Source organism: Pinus tabuliformis, chromosome 4_2 (assembly GCF_031772625.1).
Source record: "Pinus tabuliformis cultivar Carrire ecotype Pingquan chromosome 4_2, CPIR1, whole genome shotgun sequence".
Taxonomy (NCBI): Eukaryota; Viridiplantae; Streptophyta; class Pinopsida; order Pinales; family Pinaceae; genus Pinus; species Pinus tabuliformis.
The window spans coordinates 495,550,107-495,562,449 of NC_142304.1; the positions used below are offsets into that span (position 1 = coordinate 495,550,107).

Sequence of the window (12,343 nt, forward strand, 5' to 3'; positions counted from 1 at the left end):
AGAGGATAGGAAGGGATCCACGAGGAAGCCATCCTTTATACATCCGCACCCTTCACTGCTGACCTGGAACTCTGGAACCTTGCAAACAATGGAGACAGCTACAGAAACCTGGATTAGCTGCGGAAACAGACTGATTCGATAGCCAATTGCAAACTTTAACAAACAATAGGGTATAAAGTTAAATATGAACCAGAAGACATATGATTGCATACCTTCATCAAAACTTGGTGGATATGGCTTTATATAGGTGATAAATATATAGGAAAAGAGAGGATCATTAGGCAAAAAGAATGTCGTCGTAGGACAATCTTCGGACTCTACAGGAAGAAGACAGCTCCTCAGTCTTTTGAAGAAATTGTGTGTCTTGCACATAAAGGGAAGAATCATGCACAAAATTCTTCTAAAGGAAGAGGTGGCCGAAGAGGTAGAGGAAGAAGGAATTTTCGAGGGAGGAGGGGCAGACAGTACCAAGTTGAAAAGTTTGATCTTCATTGCATACGTTGCAATAGAGATGAACATAATCCATCCACATGTAAGCTACCTTGGGACAGAATTGAGCAGGAAAGAAATGAAGCCAAAGGTAAAACCAATGAAAAAGGGAAAGGTAAAGCAGCCGAATTCGCTCATTATGTTGTGGCACATTGTAATATTGGAGTAACTAAAGACTTATTTAATGCTTCACTTGCTTCTTGGAAAAACAATTGGTTGCTTGATTCAGGGGCAACTTACCACATGAATTTTAGAAGAAATTTTTTTGAAGAATTCACTGACAATGTTGATGGAGCAGTATACTTTGCAGGGAATTCAAAACTCAAGCCATCAAGGTTTGGCACAATCAGGCTCAAACTGCCTGGTCTTCCAGACTTTCTTCTGCATGATGTTTTATATCTCCCGGAGCTGAGGAGAAACTTGTTGTCTTTGTTCCACATCCACCAGCAAGGACACTCCATTCATATGTTTGATGGCAAGGTTGAGGTTAGAAAAGCATCATATCGCTCACTTGTCATGATAGGGATAAAAAAAGAAAGACTTCTGACCCTGCAAGGTACCTCTGATCGTGCACAAAACTTCTCATACAGTTCTCATTATGATGAAGGTACATTTCCATCAAGTCTTTTATGGCATCCTAGATTTGGACACTTGAATTATGACAGCATAAGTATGTTGAAGAAAAGTGGTGTTATTGGTTTGCCTACAATTCCTAGGAAACTTAAGCAATGTGATGCGTGTATCTTAGGAAAGCACAACAAACAGTGTTTTCATGATTCACATTCCAAAGCACATAAAAAACTTGAACTTATTCATTCAGACGTATGTGGCCCAATGCATGTTCCTTCTGCAAATGGAAATAAATATATGATGAAATTTATTGATGACTACACCAGAATGTGTTGGGTTTATTTTACTGAAGAACAAATCTGATGCTTTTCAAACATTCAAGAACTTCCATGCATGGATTGAAAATTATACACTAACAATGGAAAAGAATACACTTCAAATGAATTTGAATACTATCTTTGCTAGCATGGGATCAAACATCAAACAATTGTGCCTTCTAATCCCCAACAGAACGAACTAGTTGAAAGAATGAATAGGAAAATCTTAAATATGGTACATTCCATGACGTTTTTCAATAATGTTAAATTGATATTTTGGGCCGATGCAGTTCTATGTGTTGTGTATGTAAAGAATATGTGTCCATCTAATGTTATTAGAAACAAGACTCCTTATAAAATGTGGTATGGCCACATTCCTTCGGTAAAGCATCTCAGTGTCTTTGGTTCCACCTGTTATGCCTTGATACCTAAGGAACAAATAAACAAACTTGGTGCAAGGAGTCGTAAGTGTACCTTCTTGATATATTCAAATACCTCCAAAGCATATCATCTCTATGATGAAGTTAATAAGAAGTTTGTAGTGTCTAAAGATGTGATCTTTCTTGAATCTTCCAAGGCTGACAATGTTGTTGAGCGGCAACTTGATCGCTTGGATAGATTCGGACATGCCAAGTCCTTTCAAGAATTTGATAATGAGATTCCACATCTTGAAAGGGAGATTCCTATACTGGATCAATCGGTGAAATATTCTTCTGAAGCACTCTCTCCCCCACATGAAGCTCCAGCCACTGATGATGCTTTGACTGATGTGATTGACAGAATTGGGAGACTCAATCTTGATTTAGCCCCAACTCAGTCAACTGAGTCGTTTGGGCCATTTCAGAAAGGTCCTCCAAAATGGTTGACAAAGACAGTTGAAAGTGTTCGTCCTGATGAGGTTGGAAAGACAGGAACAAGAAATTCAACCAGGCAAAATGGAGGTGATGTAGACGATTCTAATTTACTAGTTGATATGGATGTTTCTTATGATTATGAACTAAATTTGTCTTCAGATTTTGAACCAATTTCCTTCAAAGAAGCCACTTCTCATGATGAATGGAAAGAAGCAATGCAAAAAGAGTATGATTCATTGATAAAGAATGGCACTTGGAAGTTGATTGATCCTCCATTGGGAACCAAACCAAGAGGCTGCAAGTGGGTCTACAAAAACAAGTATAAAGTTGATGGCTCACTTGACAAGCACAAAGCCAACCTTGTGGCAAAAAGTTTTGCACATGAGGAAGGGGTCGACTATGAGAAGACTTTTGCCCCCACAGAGAAATGGGCTACCATCCAGACACTCTTTGCCTTGGCAGCTCAGAACTGTTGGAAAGCCCATCAAATGGATGTAAAAATTGTTTTCTTGAATGGAGATCTAAAAGAAAATGGTTTTATGTCTCAGCCAGAAGGATTTGTTGTGAAGGGTCAAGAACATAAAGTATTCAAGCTTGTGAAATCCTTGTATGACCTCATGCAAGCACTGCGAACCTGATATAAGAAGTTAACTGAGCATCTTCTGAAACTCAACTTCAAACATTATGGTCTTGATGATGCAACTTTGTGGTCAAGAAAGTTGGTAAAACAGTTGTATATCTTGTGGTGTATGTAGATGATCTTTTGATGACAGGGAACAATGAGAGCTATGTTGCATCAATAAAGAAGGAATTGAGGAAAGGTTTTGAAATGACAAATTTGGAGTATGTTCACTAATATCTTGGTATTGAAATAACTCAACATCCGAAGTTTATATTCCTCTCTCAGAAGAAGTACATTGGAGATTTGTTGAACAAGTTTGGCATGGTTGAATGCAATCCTTTGACTAGTCCATGGAACAGAACTTAAAGCTCGCATCTGCTGAAGGAAAAGAATTTGAGGATGCAACAAAGTATAGACAGCTTGTAGGAAGTCTCAACTACCTAACTACTAACAGACCAGACATTTCATTCGTTGTTGGAATCTTCTCCAGGTTTATGCAAAAGCCTTGTGAGGGACATTGGTCTGCTGCAAAATGAGTTCTAAAGTACTTAAAGGGAACTCAAGACTTTGGACTGAAATATATACAGGTGGGCGACTTCGACTTGATTGGATACTCTGATTCAGACTTCGATGAAGATAAAGAAACCGGGGTATCTACTTCAGATTATGCTATGAGTCTTGGATCAGGAGCTATCTCCTGGAGGTCACGCAAACAATCAATCCCAGCAGATTCCGCAATAGAGGCAAAATATGTGGCAGCAGTTGAAGCAACAAAGGAAATTGTGTAGCTCAGGAAAATTCCAAAAGATTTGCAGGTGAAACAAGTGCATTCAACTCCACTCATGATTGACAACACTTCTGCAATAAAGTTGGCCAAGAACCCAAAGTTCAATGATCGAACGAAACACATCAATACAAAATACCATCTGATTCAACGTCATGTTGAAGCCAAGACAATCCATCTACGTCATTGTTCCAAAAATGAGCAAATTGCAGACATCTTCACCAAAGCGCTTGGAAGACAAAAGTTTGAAAGATTTAGAACGATGCTTGGACTCACCAACATCCCTTCAGATTAAGGGGGGGAATGTTGACACCTAATCATTGGGATTGGGTGAATATGTGTAAAATAGTGTAAATAGAAAATAAGGAGAGTATGAAGAGAGCCCAAGAGTCTTTCTCTCCATATATATATATATATATATCTATGATCAGCCTTAATGCAAAATCACAATTCATTTAAGGAGTTACCTCCTAGCCTGGCAGATCCTTGACCCTGCTTTCTTAAATTGGATGGACCAGCATCATTCCTCCTTTTAGCACGAGTAGAGAAGGCAATAGGTTCATGTCTATTGAAACACTCATCTCTTTCCATCATCCTCATTTCCTCTTGCGTGTATCTAGCCCATAGTTCATCAAAACCAGGTATCTTGTCATTGTTGAGAATGGTGGTGACAAATGTTTTCCACAGTCTTGAAAGACCTCCAAGAGCAATGAGGGTGAGTTCCCTGTCAGCAGTAACTTCTCCAATAGATAGCAAATCATTCTTTACTTGAGTTATTCTCATGAAGTAAGCTTGTATAGACTCCCCTTTGTCCATCTTGATATCCCTCAACTTGTTCTTGAGAAAGAGAATTTGATTTGCATTGTTGACTTTAAACATCCCAATCAATTTATCATACATTTCCTTTGAAGTTCCCAAATCAGAAATATAAGAGATTAAATGCTTTTGAATGGAGTCAACTAAGATTTTCTTAGCTTTGACCTCACATTTTCTATACTTCGTTCTAGCAGCAACAGGTGCATTTGAAGGAGGCTCCACCACTTTCCCTTGCACATAATCCAACACTTCATGTTCCTCCAAGGTCAAATCAAGAATCATCTTCTAGGCATGATAATCTGACTTGTCATTGAGCTTATCCTCAGTCTTGAAATATGAGGTAGCAGCCATGGAGACTTGTCCCAATAGTCCTTGTCCAACAGCAACAAGTATTTCAATAGTGATTGCTTACTTCTTCCTTGGGCTTTGTCTTCACCTTGGCTCTAATACCATGTTAATTTTATGGTATGTTCTATGCTTGCAATAGTTACTTCAATAATTTATTAGCCCAATAATAATTTCACTTCAGATTCCAAATAGCAATCAATTAGCATTCACCATTGACAGTAATTGTAGATAGAACATCAATAATAATATGCACAAGAAGACAAGCCAAGACAATGAACACAGAGATTTAGGCTAATGCCAGGGCAAAACCCCACAAGGGGGAAAACCCAACCAATCCTTCTTATTGATTAATATCAAATGTTCAACAGAGAGAAAATCCAATTTTGTACAATGATGACAAAGTCAAAGTTAAAACTTTGACTATCCAAAGAAAGATATCCAACCCAATCTGATCCAAATCTGTCTCTGTCAAACTGCAATTCTGAACACTGTCAACAGCAGTCAAACTGCCCTAAACAGAGAAGTTAACAGTGGTCAAACTCCAATCAAACGTCCTACAAAATTTCGGTCTAGTAGCCCAGTCAATGCGACCTCAAGAGTTGATGAAAGTAATGCCAAAACAGTCCAAAAATCAGTGGTCAAAGGAGAGAGTAAACACCTGTTAGATCTGCGGTCAACGCAAGTCAAACCTCACCAAAAGCCTCGATTCCTGTGCCAGGATGTGCAGCCTGCCCAAACAGAGATGCCTCCACAAAAATCGCAGCAAAACGCGCCAAATAAGCCTTGGTCATAGCTGGTCAAAGGTCACTGCAGAAAAGTGAACACAGAAGAACAAAGATGCCCAGTCCACCCTTCACACTTGTGAGAAGAATCTGCTGCCTCAGATGTGTGCAAACCAATCAGAAGAGGGAGAATGTGATGTGCGATGAGGTGCCAATATGAGGAGGACATATGTTATATTTATAGTGGTTGACGTGGGGTGAAAAGACATGTCTATTCATCACTGGGCCAACTTGAGGAAGGGCAGACCTGAGCCGACTTGAAAATGAGGCAGTTATAAGTGGGCAAAAATTCCAAATTTTGAGGTGAAGAAGAATGCCATCAAGGGTGATTCAATGTAGGGATGATCCATCAAAGGAGGCGCTGCTAGGATGGGGAATTAGCCCCTAGTTGCACTCTTTAACACTACCTCTCTCTCAAGCTGCGCTCTCCTAATTCATATTTGCTTGCATGAATGAATGAAGAGGACTCTCCTTTCACTCCTTTCTCGGTTTCCTGAATGTAGAATTTGGTTACTACAAAGTAGGAAGTCAGATTGAGTATAGGAAACAATTACTTCTGGTAATTAACTTGTTTCGCTAGAATCTTATTTTAATTAGCAAAATCATTGGGAATAGGACAAGCACATGAAAGAAGGTTTATGGAGAGGATATGGCACCATCATAAAACATATACCAATCCCCCCATAGGCCCCCTTAACTTTCCTCTCCGGTGGACTCAGCCCCATCAGTATTCTCCCCTCAGTCAAAATAATCATGCTTATCAGTATTCAAAAATCTCCATGGCAAAAATTCTTCACAGCATACAGCAAAATATAGTAATGCAAATTCAAAATATCATTACAACATATGAACAAGATCATATTCAAGAGGAACAAGACCAAAATATTACAAAAACTCCATGAGCCTAGACCTACTCCATTTAAAGTAAATGGGACCACCAAACATTCCTAGGAAAACCTTTTCCTAAAGCAGACATTTTCAGCCTCATCTTACATGTAGGGTACTTGCATTTTTATTCTCTTATCTCTCCACTTAGACTAGAACCAAAAGGTCAACGCTTTGGCCTACAAATGTTGAAATTATTTGTCCTTAGATATCATTGCTTATAAGAACAATGTGTCCAATGGAGATATGCATAAGATGAACCTTTTCACGCAACTTAGTGCTGCATTATGTCCTGGCATTTTATACAATAGCACATTACCACTTGGCACTTTACAATTTTCACATCTGGGACCACAAACATGGATGCTTCGGTATTTGGCACTCCAGATTATTGGCACATGAATGCTTTGCTACTTGAAATTGGCAGTTGAGCATTTCAACACTTTGGAACTGCCATATTGGTCAAAATTTTGAATTTCACGACCAGCAATCCCCCCTCTCCCCCTGCCTTCTTGTGGGTGATTATGTGCTGCACATTTCCAAAAGAATCACATAAAAAAATAGGAAATTTATGTGATACTAAAAAATTTAAAAATTCAAAACAACGTATTACCAGAGTATGCTGGGCACTTAAGAATTGATGGAAAGGAAATATATACTAAGAAAGATTTACAAAATAATTTTAAAATAAACAAGAGAGAATACCAATACTTTTGATACGTTGGTTTCATTCTGCCGTGATTCATTTCATAGTTGTACTTTCAATAGGTTTTCTTCTGGATATATTTGCCTCTCAGCCTTACCTATGGAATCATAAGCTTGCAGATAAGCTCGTTCCCATATTTCTGTCAAGTCAGAAGTCTATACCCTGACCGAAGACTCTCTCTCTCTCTGAGATATGCCTCCTCTAAAGTCTAAAGATCTTGTGAGAAACCGAAATATTCACATTGCCAATCCACAGTTCTGCAAAGCTCAGAGAATATAGTGTTGCAACATCGAGGTGTTCAGGCTCCTGTGCGCTGATCTTAATACAATTTCTGGAGACCTAATTCTGATTTTTAACACCAACAATGACAAACCAAAAGATGTAATGTCAAAGCCGCTATCTAGAAGAGCATCAGAAACAAATATTTTGCACAATAACTAACGAGGCAATCAATCAGACTCATTATTCAAAAAAGCTCACCAACCCAGATTCCTTAGAGAAGATGGTCAAATTTGTCACAAACAAAATAACACCGCTAGGAATTCATGAGATAAAAATAATCTTCATAAATACTATTCAGTCTTATGCAAAACTTAGAAGCCTGATAACAGAACCTTTCCTCCATCTGCCTGCTTAATTATATAATTCTATCACTAACTAGTAATATCCGCAATAAATTGAAATAATCTAATTTTGGCATGTTCAAGTATGCAAACTTGCTTACCTTATAACTAGAGAATACATGAATTGGCCCATGCATCATGCAACGTAAACGTCCACCCCTATCAGAGCAGCAGGTTTAAAATGTGTAAAGTTATCAACACCATCAAATTCACACTGCCATGGGTTACCAGTATTCCCCACATGAACAAAGCCCATTCTTGAAATTATGGAACGCCATCAAATTCATACTGCAATGGGTTACCAGTAATCCCCACATGAACAAAGTCCATTCTTGAAATGATGGAAACGGTTTGCATCCCTTATAATGATTTCTCGTTCTACAATCTTACAAATGAATTTGGCTGCAGTGTGACAATCACCACATACACGAAGGTTTTTGATAATGCGAATAGGTGTCCCATTTGGTATGTTGAGGAGTCCAAACACAATAGCCAATTTCTCACTGTGGTGACTAAGACTCTGTATTTTATGATCTTCCTCCACATCGTGCAACGCAAAATTAGTGTCAGGCACATAACCGATATGCTTCATTTGCTCTATCAAGCTCTCCAACTTTGCATAAATCAATTCTGCTTGTGGGTGTGACCAGTCATCTACAACAAATTCATGCACAACATTCTTGACCTCAACCCAGCTGCATCCTGGCTCTTTTTTTACTCCCCTTTCTCTCATCAAGTTTCTAGTGTTTGCAACATCAGCCCACCTGCCAGCAGCAGCATAAATGTTTGACAGCAGCACATAAGGTCCAGAACTCTCTGGTTCCAATTCAAAAAGGCACTCTGCAGCCCGTTTTCCTAGCTCTAAGTTGCCATGAATTCTACAGGCACCAAGCAGTGCCCCCCACATTGAAGCATTTGGTTTAAATGGAGCACTGTTCATAAGATTCTCTGCCTCGTTCAGCTTCCCAGATCGACCAAGAAGGTCAATCATGCAAGTATAGTGTTCTGCATTGGGTATGATGCGATGATCATGATTCATGGATTTAAAGTACTGTCGTCCTTGATCTAATAGGCCGACATGACTGCAGGCAGATAAAACACTAACATAAGTAATGTGATTTGGCATCATTTCAGCACGTAGCATCTCCTCAAACAACTGAACTGAAGCCTTTCCCAGTCCATTCTGGGCATATCCTGCAATCAATGCATTCCAGGAGACCACATTTCTCTCCGGCATCTTTTCAAAAACTTGTTTTGCATCTTTTGTACTCCCACATTTGGAATATGTATCAACAAGTGCACTCCCAACAAACACACTCCCTTCATATCCACTGTGAATAGCGAGTCCATGAAGCTGTTTACCCTGGTTCAAAACCGCAAGACTAGCGCATGCTGTGAGAACGCTTGCAAAGGTGACCTCATCTGATTTAACCCCGGCCTGTCGCATCTGCGAAAACAGCTTCAGAGCCTTCCCACAATGCCTATTCTGTGTATAACCTGCAATCATTGCATTCCACGAGCACACATCTCTTTGAGGCATTTTGTCAAACACAGTTTGTGCATCTTCAACCATTCCATTTTTTGAACAGGCACTAAGAACACTGATCACTGTAACCCGATCAGGATTAACTCCGATCTCTTGCATTTGATAAAACAATTTCAATGCCTCGTCGCCATACCCATTCAGGCCATAACCTGTTATCATGGCATTCCATGACACCACATTTCGTTCCACCATTCTGTCAAACACTTGGCGTGCAACCTCTATAAAACCAGAGTTGGCATACATATCAATAAGGCCTGCGCCCACAAACAAATCAAATCCACATTCAGCTCTGACAATGTGGCCATGTACCCTCTTACCTTGTTCCACATCCTGCAACTGAGCACAAGCACTCAAAACACTGGCAAATGTGAAAGTGCTGGGCATTATACCTTCCGCCAGCATATGCCAATAATGATTCAGAGCCTCCTCAGGACGACCATACCGATCGTATCCTGCGATCATTTGGTTCCATGAAACCCCATCTCGCTCGGGCATTTTTTCAAACAGTTCGCGCGCATGATCTACACTGTCGCATTTGAAATAACCTCCGATCATGGTATTCCATGAAAATACGTTTCTCATGGGCATTCTGTCGAACACATTGCGTGCATCTGCCAAATTGCCTAACTTCGCGTACATCTCCACAAGACGGTTTCCGAGGAAAATGGAATGGAGGACTCCTGTTTTGATTAAGTGGCTATGGATTCGCTTACCCTCTGATAAATTATTCAATAGAATGCATCTTTTTAGAACTTTGTCATACGCATTTGGATCCAATAGGGGTCGTCGTTCATGAAAGACGCCCATGGCTCCCTCCCTCCAAGCGTTATGTTCATTATAGATTATACATTTTCTTTGAATGTCAATTAGTTAGAGTTGAGGGTAAACAGTACAGAATGCAATGGCATTGACATGGTAATGGAGTTTGATTTTGGATGTTAATGTGTTTGACATGGTAATGGAGTTTGATTTTGGATGTTAATGTGTTTTCTTTGTATTTAGAGGAATTTGGTAATTGGTTTATTTTATTTTCATATTCATATAATATATGTTTATATAGGAGGGAAGATTTTGATGGTTATCATTATAATTTCTAAATGTATATAATTATAACTTTTAAATGTCTACAAATACCTTTGCCTTTTATGCCAACACAAATAAATCTCGTGGATTTGAATGTGGTATTTCTTGGTATATAAAACTTCATTATTAAGGTGATTGTTAATTGCGCTGCTTATGGGAGGATTGGGTTGTTGCATTAAAAGGCGCTCTACAGCGCAGTATGAGGTTTAAGGTTTTCAGGAGGATTGGGTTGTTGCACTAAAAGGTGCTATAGAACCTACTATGAGGACAATGTTATAGTGGTGTAAATGTTTGTTTGTAAACATTTACATGTTAGTGCAATTAAAAAATAATAAAGGGTTAAAAGTAATATAGAGTCCACTATGGAAGAGATGTAGTGTCCCTAAATGAGTGTAAACATTTACATGTTAGTGCAATTAAAAAATAATAAAAGGTTAAAAGTAATATGAAGTATGGTATGGAAGAGATGTTGTAGTGTCTCTAAATGAGTGTTAACATTTAAATGTGGGCTCAACTAATAACCAGTCTAGATCTATCTTAACTCTAGGTCTACCAAGCGTCGAGAGGGATCAAATCATTTTCCACTCTAAAATAAATGTGTACCTAAAGAGATTTGATCCCTCTCGACACTTTCGGAGTTAAGATAGATCTAGGATAGTTTAATTATTAATAATTATCATTATAATTATTAATTTTATTAAATTCTATTTTTTAATCTTATGTAATTTGACTTAGTCAAAATGTTTTAATTAATAATTATAATTATTTATTTTATTTTTACGTTTTATTTTTTTAATTGTATTTTAAGTTTGTTTTTATTGTTACCTAATTTGACCGAGTCAAAATGCTTACATAACATAGCATCACATCATATAACTTAAGCTTACAACATTTCTTCCATACTTGGTGCCTATCGACGCAATAAAAAGTTAAAATTAATAAAATTGAATGTATTATATTGTACTTTCGTTTTATTAATAATATTAGGAACAACTACTTGGATAAAAGAAAAGAATAATATACATATCACATTAAAATATATAACATATAAAGAGTGGCTATAAATGAAGATCCATTTTACCATATAAATTAAAATCGACCTAGATCCATCTTAACTTTGGATCTACCAAGCGCCTAGAGAGAACAAATCTCTTGAGATGCAAATATCTTTTATAGTGAAAAGAGATTTGATCCCTCTTAGCTCTTGGTAGATCTGGTGTTAAGATGGATCTAGGCTGATATAATGGGCCTAATGGTCAAGAACATGTGTTTCCTGCCGAGAGATCACAGGTTCAAAACTAGAGGGGGGTAGAGTATGTATGCCTTCGTAGACTTAGCAGTCAAATCGTTGCGCGGAGATGGGTACCTTGTCCCACAAACAAGGGGGTCTCATACACCAAATTAGTGTCTGACTTAGCTGTGACTTTAAAATTGGAAAATAATAATAATTGGGTCCCTTGTCCCACAAACAAGGAGGTTAATAATAATTGGGTCCCTTGTCCCACAAACAAGGAGGTCTCATACATCAATTTGGTGCCTGCCTTGGTCGTGACCTGGATAATAATAGTAATAATAATATATGTAGTTGACATTGAAATATTTTATTTATAATTCAAGTTCTCCACATTAAAATGTTAAAACATGTACTCTCATATATTTGTTTTCCTGTGCATACATTTAATTATTTTTATTTTATTATTTTCTAAAATATTACATATCAAATCCATATTAAACATTGAAAGAATTATAAATATCCCTCATATGTTGAATTAGAAAGCAACTATTAATGGATTAACAATTCACTCAATCTTTCTTAATCTATATATGTTTCATGTTAAAATATTTTACTCAACCTAAGTAGTGAAATATTTTATTTATAACCTACTTTAAAGTTTTCTTTGTTATTAATATTTTTAAA

At 37.8% G+C, this 12,343-nt stretch overlaps 1 pseudogene across 3 annotated transcripts; it reads right to left on the bottom strand.

Annotated features, from left to right (window-relative positions):
- Nucleotides 1-6,398: 6,398 nt before the first annotated feature.
- On the bottom strand, nucleotides 6,399-10,273 carry LOC149170153 (pentatricopeptide repeat-containing protein At1g11290, chloroplastic pseudogene; annotated as a pseudogene). 3 transcript variants are annotated; one of them, XR_016259849.1, is made up of 3 exons: nucleotides 7,898-10,273; nucleotides 7,271-7,518; nucleotides 6,399-6,996 (listed from the first exon to the last, which is right to left on the bottom strand). The product of XR_016259849.1 is annotated as a pentatricopeptide repeat-containing protein At1g11290, chloroplastic pseudogene, transcript variant X3 (transcript). The 3 variants fall into 3 exon arrangements; XR_016259847.1 differs by having other exon boundaries at nucleotides 7,179-7,518; XR_016259848.1 differs by having other exon boundaries at nucleotides 7,173-7,518.
- Nucleotides 10,274-12,343: the final 2,070 nt, after the last annotated feature.